We start from the raw sequence: 8,512 nt of genomic DNA, 5'->3' as shown, positions 1-8,512 counted from the left end.
GGCCACCGTGGTGTGATGGTAGCGTGCTCCGCCTATCACACCGTACGCCCTGGGTTCAACTCCCGGGCAAAGCAACATCAAAATTTTAGAAATAAGATTTTTCAATTAGAAGAAAATTTTTCTAAGCGGGGTCGCCCCTCGGCAGTGTTTGGCAAGCACTCCGGGTGTATTTCTGCCATGAAAAGCTCTCAGTGAAAACTCATCTGCTTTGCAGATGCCGTTCGGAGTCGGCATAAAACATGTAGGTCCCGTCCGGCCAATTTGTAGGGAAAATCAAGAGGAGCACGACGCAAATTGGAAGAGAAGCTCGGCCTTAGATCTCTTCGGAGGTTATCGCGCCTTACATTTATTTTTTATTTAATTTCGGAATTGTATGCATTAGCCAATGTACATAAGCCGCAGTCTAAAACGAAACCATCAGATAATTCTGTGATATTATCGACTACACCTTCACCACCCTTGACGTTAGCAACATCAGCAACAGCAATAACAGAACCAACAACAAACGGTTCTGGATGTAATATTACCATAAAATTAGTTGAAGGAGGCAAAGGTATTACGGGCATTCGAAAAACAGGCTACACTCAATACGTGGAGTATTTACAAGTAGACAGAATGGGGCTGTGGAAGAGGCAGATCACGTAATTCAGCACATGCAAAGCAAGAACAAACAAGTAGAATAAGTACCGAGCCAAGCAGCAGTAATATCATGCTAAGCGGTGCTGATAATGCTGATATAAAAAAGAGACCATATTGGAACGTTTAAATAAACGCAACAAAGAACGTCAAAAACGGGCTATATGTTAAACTACAGCAACGTAATAAAGAGAATGTACAATTGGAGGGCGCTGATTATTTTGCATTTACATTCGCTGAACGGGTGCGTGCAATAGAGGAACAGTTGCATTTACATTCGCTGAACGGGTGCGTGCAGTAGAGGAACAGTTGCAGGGAATAACTGAAGGTGCAGATGATGCTGCTACAAAACTATCAGCTCCTATCGCCAACACTAATAACCCTGATTCGACATGTCTCTTCGCTGATATATAACCAATACCAAGCAAACAATATTCTGTTGGACGACGTGCTTCTGATACAGTTTTGCGCAGGTTCTATTTCATGAAACGCCAGTTTGGTATCATAAACGCTGTTCGTATGCTATCTTCAAAATTTAATAACGTTTGACGTACTGTTTGTATAATGCTATCCAAACTACCCATTGTTGCACCAATCCATTTAAATTCTGATGCGGTATTCACTGAAAATTTGTGTGATAAATGTCGACGTTTATCGCGCTGTTCGTTGCGTTGTGGCTTATTCAACGCAATTGGATTTGATGGATATTGATTTATGTAATTTTCAAAACCATGTTCTATAACCAATTTAAGATGTGAAAATTCCTTTGTGTTCTGACTTGTTTTTAGGCGTGTCATTTTGTTGTCTCCACCGCCGCCGCTGATGGCATTTGCACTTATATCAACATCTTCATCATTCGTGCCACGCCTTAATGCCCACGTTTGCTTCTTTTCTTCGTCCATATATGACAGTCTTTGATATTTGTTATGCTCTTCTGTTATGGATTCTGTTAATGTCATCTGTCGTACAATCTCATCTTTCCGCTCAGTAATTTGATTATAGAGTGCAGCTTCTAAGTCATCCTTATCGAGTATGCGCAATAGTAGTTCTAGTTTTGATTCTGTACTATAATCCCAAATTTTGTCATCATATTGTCATCATAGGTTGGCCTTCAACGAATGTTCTACGTGCTATGAACCAAAGTTTACGTCCATGTCGATCCGAGACAAGTATCATTTCTTATGGGTACGCCTTGTTCCTCTTGTGGCAATACACAATCCACAACACCACTAACTTTATGCGATTTACATGAATTACACTGCCAATCTTCAGTTGGTATATCATGCAATGCTGGATCGACACATTCGAGATGGTAAACAGCAGGGCATGTTGCGCCGCATAATAGATCACCTAATCTAGACATCTACGACAATGTAACATTACGTCTCGTACAGCATTGCTTGTAAAAATTGATTGGTTAAAAATTGTAAAACTATAATACGATCGTTAACACACGTAAATGGATAATCGCCAGCAGCACATAAAATATTGTATACTTCGCGACTAAAAATTATATCGCTCTCTACATAGCTACGTAATACTTCCGGCCATGTGATGCCATTAATTAGATAGGAAACTTATATTCACCGTATCTTTTGGATCGAGTGGTCCAAAAGTGAGTTCCCTGAAGGACCAAAGTGAGTTCCCTGAATATTTTCTTCACGTAAAAATGCCTTCACTAACATAAAATGTACGTCTGCAATTAGTGTACTTTGTTCGTCACTTGTCAATGCAGCGCAAAAATCCTCAAAACGAAATGGTGATAAGCTTACTAAATGACGAAAACGTCGTAATACTGCAGATACGCCCAATGCCTTGATTATTAAGTCATGTTTCATTAATAAATCAGCAGAAGATTCCGGCAATACCAATGGCTCATATTCACGATCTGGTAGCCAAATAGGGTCTGGACTTGGTGGCCGCGCTTCGAAATTGGAGTCGAATCTACTGCGCTCGGAGGACGACATATGAGTATCTACCAGTGCTATCAGAATACAAGCACCCCGATGTGGTCGGAATTACTTTACTCAAGGATTAGTGCTGAGGTAAGTAGGTAGTAATGATAGCTAAATCACCTTAATTTCAAGTCAGTTAATTTAAAGGCGACACAACGTTAAACAAAACTGCTGCTTCAAATGCTACTATAGCCGAACCCACAGGAACATGAAGAACCTGCGCACAACATAACGGAGTTTGATACGCGACCAGATTTAAGAGGTATGATTTTAAACTATATTACCTTACGGTAATAAAATATTAGATGCTTTAAGACCAAATCGTGGTTATTGAGTCAGTTGTATTCTGTGGCAGATAGTAGATCTGCGGTAGGGTTCTGTTGGCCTCGTTCGGGGTGAACGAGAGCGGGTTTAAGTGGTTTGTTGGCTTCGTTCGGGTTGAACGATAGCTGGGTTAAACGGGTTGTTGGCCTCGTTCGGGGTGAACGAGAGCTGGTTTAGGTGGTTTGTTATAACGGGTAGGAGTTACAGGTCTCCCTCACCCTCACTTGAGGGTGGTAGTAGGACCAATTTCGTGATTGGTCTGGTGGTTTGTCCCCTTGCCGTATCCAGCTCGACGACTCGAACTCGGTTATCGGGGCCATAGTGAAGATTGGCTATCCGACCTAGTCTCCATTCGTTAGGAGGCAGATTATCCTCCTTAATGACGACTAGGTCTCCCTGTTTAAGGTTTGATTGTGGATGCTTCCACTTAACGCGCTTCTGCAATTCGGTGAAGTACTCCGTTTTCCACCGTTTGCAGAAGGTTTGATGCAGCGCCTTAAGTTTTTCCCATCGATTGACGAGTGATGCGCGATTCTCGCTGACGTCGATCTCCGGTGGAGCTAACAGGTGCCCTCCAACGAGGAAATGGCCTGGAGTAAGGGGCTCCCAATTAGACGGCTCGTTGGAGGAGGGGCTTAACGGTCGAGAATTGAGACAGGACTCGATTCGACAAAGTAGTGTGCTGAACTCTTCAAGGGTAAATTTGTGACCCAAAGCGATCTTCTTGAAGTGGTTCTTGAAGCTTTTGACCCCTGCCTCACAGATTCCGCCCATGTGAGGAGATCCTGGTGGTATGAAATGCCATGTCAGGTTTTGGTGACTGTACTTGGATAGAGTTTGGTTGCGAGCGTCCGCCAGGAAAGCTTTGAGTTCTGAGCGGAGAGCTCTGGAGGCTCCGACAAAGTTGGTTCCGTTGTCGGAGTAGATGTTCTTTGGACATCCTCGCCGAGCGACAAACCTATCGAAAGCTGCCAGGAATGCGGAAGTACTGAGGTCACTAGTGGCTTCCAAGTGAATCGCTTTGGTTGCAAAGCAAACAAAGAGGCAGACGTAACCCTTTCACATGCGGCATCCTCTTCCGCTATAAGATTTGATGTCAAATGGTCCGGCAAAATCTACCCCCGCATTGATGAAAGCCCGGGAAAAGGTGGTTCGTTCTGAGGGTAGATCTCCCATAATTTGGGTTTGGGTCTGCTTGCGGAATATTGTGCACGTTTTGCAATTGTGTATGACCGATCGGATAATATTTTTGACCCTAGGGATCCAATATTGTGTGCGTAGGCGACGAAACATGAGTTGGTTCTCCCATGCAGGGTGTCTTTATGGATGAACTGGACAAGAAGTCGTGTGAGCCGGCAGTCATACGGCAGAATGATCGGGTGCCGTTCACTGTAGGGAAGATCCTTGGCCCCTGAAAGACGACCGCCCACCCTCAATATGCCCTTTTCATCGACAAGGGGGGTAAGAGGGAGGATTTCACTCTTTAAACCGATGAGCTTCCCGGAATTTAAACTCGAAAGTTCCTCCGAATAGTGCCTCTGTTGGTAGAAAGCTATTAACTGACTTGTCGTGGCCTGGATTTCATCGGGTGAAATGAAGTGCGATGCCGCTTTAAAGGAAGATTTTGTCTTAGGATTGGTTCTTTGGATAAATCTTCGAACATACGATATGACCCTCAAGGCCCTGGACAAATTGGAAAACCGTTCGAGGATGTCGTCTTTCTCTTTTATTTTTGAAGTTGTATGAACCTGCACCCGTTTTTCCTCTATGTTAGTCCGATAGTCCTTTTCTTGTATTGGCCATTCTGTCTTATCTTCTTGTAACCAAGAAGGTCCCTGCCACCACAAAGAGTTATTGACTAACTCCTTCGCTGATAGTCCTCGGCTAGCCAGGTCTGCAGGATTGGATGCGGATTCTACGTGGTGCCAGGATTTGTTTCCTACCTTTTCTACTATTTTCGTTACTCGATGAGCGACAAAGGTTGACCAAGAACAAGGTGGTTTTCTTATCCACGCCAAAACAATCGTGGATTCTGTCCATAGGTGTAGATTGAAATTTTCTAAATGTAGATTTTCACGCACTGATTCGATGGTTTCGGCCAGCAACACTGCACCGCATAGCTCTAATCGGGGTAAGGAAACTGTTTTAACGGGTGCTACTCTTGTTTTTGCTATTAATAAGTTAACGTAGACCTCATCCTTTATCTTTGCTCGTAAAAAGACTGTCGCGGCGTAAGCTTTTTCCGAGGCGTCGCAAAAGCCGTGTACAACTGTCGTCGGGTGCAGACGTGTTTTCTCCTCGCGCTGTGAAGATAATTTCTTTTAATATATTAATATTGTATTAGCACTGCTGCTATGTCTTTCTGCCTTAAATGCAAGACGAAGTGTTTGGCTGATGACAAAATCAGCTGCGGTGTGTGTTTTCTAAATCTACATCTTAAATGTGCTAAGATAAATACTAGCTGTGCGAATCTATTAAATAATAATAAGAATGTTTTCTTTAAGTGTGACAATTACATAAATCGGCTATCGCCTTTTACTCCTGCTAAGTTAAATGCGACCATTACAAACTTAAATAGTATAAGCGAATTCGTTCAAACAATTTCAAATATATATTTGCCGTGTGTCGAGTCTTCACCTACTACCAACAACAACTCGACAAGCAATAGCAATGCAAATAACAATAGCTCGAAAATCAACAACGTTGCTCAACCTAGCGACATAATGACCCGTTCCAAAGCTAAGTTCGATGCACCTGCCGCAGTCTTAGCTCTCACTCACCATTATTCACCAACAAAAACAATGATAAAAACAATGATAATTCTTGCTCTAGTGGAAATCGACCGTTGCCTAATAATCCGACATCAAACACAAAAACATTAAGAAGGGAGCCCGGCTCAAAAAAATCGACTCTCACAGTTGATGTTGATGCGGAAATTGTTTGCATAAATGAAAATGAAAATCAAAACACAGATGACGATAACCATAGTTCTCGGCGTGCTGCTGATGCCAGAGAAAACAACAACGGAAATATGTCTTCTCTCACATATTCCACTGTCACCGCCGCCGCTGCTGACGATTTCTCGAATGTTCAATCTACTCAGCATAGCAGAACTACTAATGCTTTAATGAAGTCTGCTATTGTTTTTGGTTCGAGCACTAATACTGATCTTAGCGTTGCTGCTCGCAATTCATGGTTTCACCTCTCTTCTTTTATGCCTTCGGTTACAGAGGATGACATAATAAAGTATGTATCTAAACACGCAGGCATCAATGTTGATGAACTATATTGCAAAAAATTATTAAAGAAAAATGACCCAAGCGGAGTGTACAATCGTAAGCACATAAATTTTAAACTTGGTGTCCCATCAAAATTCAATGATAAAGTTCTCGATGCTTCGGTGTGGCCGAGGGATGTCAAAAACCTAAATTTCAATTCCACTCCAACTGATCTATACTATTTGCAGCGATCTCATGATAAGCCCTGTGGTCTAAAAATATACTTTCAAAACATATCTGGTTTAAGGACAAAATCTGACATTGTTAGTTCATTTAGTGCACAAGTGGACTATGACATATTTGTCATCGTGGAGACCAGGTTGCATTCTGGCTTTCATGACAGTGAGTTCTTTGACCCTAATCTTTTCGATGTCTTCCGTAAGGACAGGGATCCTTCTAAAACAGGCGCTTGTAGAGGAGGAGGAGTTCTTATTGCTGTACGCCGTAAATTTCGCGCATACGTCGTCACCCCTATGAATGATAATTCTTTATTGGATCAATTGTGTGTATGTATAAGTACGTCCTCAAAAAGTGACTCATTGTATATTGTGGCATCCTACATTCCACCCAATAGTGAGTTTGAATTGTATAAAATGCATGCGGATAATATTGTATCTCTTGGGGTTAATAATAATCCGGACGGTAATCTTTGTATTTTTGGTGATTTTAACTTAAGTAGTGTCCGTTGGACTTCCAGTTTTTGTAATTTAGATCTTACTCCATCTAATGTCACGACTTCTTACGAGTCCTACTTTATTGATTCTATTATCAGTCTAGACTTGAAAAAAATAAACAAATTTGTTAATTCTTTGAACAAAATCTTAGATCTCGCATTTGTAAGCGATAATTTTAATTACAGTATATCTAATTGTTTATCTCCTATAACTCCGTGTGACAAACATCATGTTCCCTTAGTTGTAAGCATTGATTACTATAATTATTTGCCTATTTGTGAAGCCAATAATGATAAAATCGTATTTAACTTCTCAAAATGTGACTTTCAAAGTTTAAATAGCTCGTTGCTTGAGATTAATTGGGATTCCCTCTTATCTGACATGTTAACATCTAACTCTTTTCTGAAATTCAAGAAGGCTGCAAATGAGCTTTGTTTGAAGTATGTACCTTTAAAAAAAAAAAATGCCATACAGAGTGCCTTGGTACACGAAAGGTTTAAAAAAGCTAAAAAATCTTAGAAATAAATATTATAAAAAATTTCTGAAATCTAAATGCCAGAATTTTTTTGTTATGTATCAGCGGTACTCAAAAGAATTCACAAGGGTAGATAAACATCTTCGAAAAAAGTACATTCGATCTGCTGAGTCCAGCATTAAATATAATCCTAAATTCTTTTGGACTTATATCAAATCCAAGAGATCGTGTTCAAACATCCCTAAATCGGTTTTCTTAGATGATAATTTCGCGGAGGTTCCTAAAGATGTGGTTGACCTCTTCGCTGATTTTTTTATGTCCAACTTCGTATCGGATGATTCCGATGCTTTACCAAGCTTTTCTTCTGACGAAAACACGTGCCTCAACTTCGGTTCCCTCACACTTTCTTCTCAAGATATCTCCAGCGGGCTATCGTTGCTAAAGCCTTCTTCGGAAACTGATGTCGATGGTCTGTCTGCGGTCCTCTTTAAATGTTGTCCAGCTTTTGTTGAGCCTTTGAAAATCTTGTTTAACAAGTCGCTGGCGTCTGGTAGCTTCATTGATGACTGGAAAGTCACTTACATAACTCCCATTCTAAAAAGTGGTAAGAAAAATAATGTTAGAAATTATCGGCCCATATCAAAACTTTCAACCATATCTAAACTTTTTGAGTGCGTAGTGAAAGAGAAGATTTATTTTGCTACAAAGTCCATTATATCTCATAACCAACATGGCTTTGTTCCCGGAAGGTCTACAGTTTCGAACTTAGCGGCTTTTAGTGACTACTGCATAACAGCGTTTTCTGATGGTCATCAAGTAGATTGTATATACACAGACTTTTCAAAAGCTTTCGATAAAGTCTCGCATAAAATTCTAGTTAAAAAACTGGCTTGTTTAGGTTTTCATTCCTACTTCTTGGAATGGATCAAATCCTATTTATCGAATAGACGCTGTGTTGTTACTATTGACGGCATGTGTTCCGAATCTTTCGTGGCCACTTCAGGCGTACCCCAAGGAAGCGTTCTTGGACCTCTACTGTTTGTCTTATTTATTAATGACATTGGAAGTTGTTTTTCATGCGCCAAGTGTTTGCTTTATGCAGACGATCTTAAGTTATTTGCTGTAGTCAAAGACTCTCTCGATGAAGCAAGGCTACAGCAGGATGTTAAT

The 8,512-nt window shown here is 41.0% G+C and overlaps 1 pseudogene; it reads right to left on the bottom strand.

Annotated features, from left to right (window-relative positions):
- Window positions 1-1,112: 1,112 nt before the first annotated feature.
- LOC137254252 (nucleosome-remodeling factor subunit NURF301-like) lies at window positions 1,113-2,603 on the bottom strand (annotated as a pseudogene).
- Between the last annotated feature and the right edge of the window lie 5,909 nt (window positions 2,604-8,512).

This window comes from Eurosta solidaginis, chromosome 5 (assembly GCF_040869045.1).
Source record: "Eurosta solidaginis isolate ZX-2024a chromosome 5, ASM4086904v1, whole genome shotgun sequence".
Taxonomy (NCBI): Eukaryota; Metazoa; Arthropoda; class Insecta; order Diptera; family Tephritidae; genus Eurosta; species Eurosta solidaginis.
The sequence above is the reverse complement of the archived record's forward strand: the minus strand, read 5'-3'. Positions and strand labels throughout refer to the sequence as shown.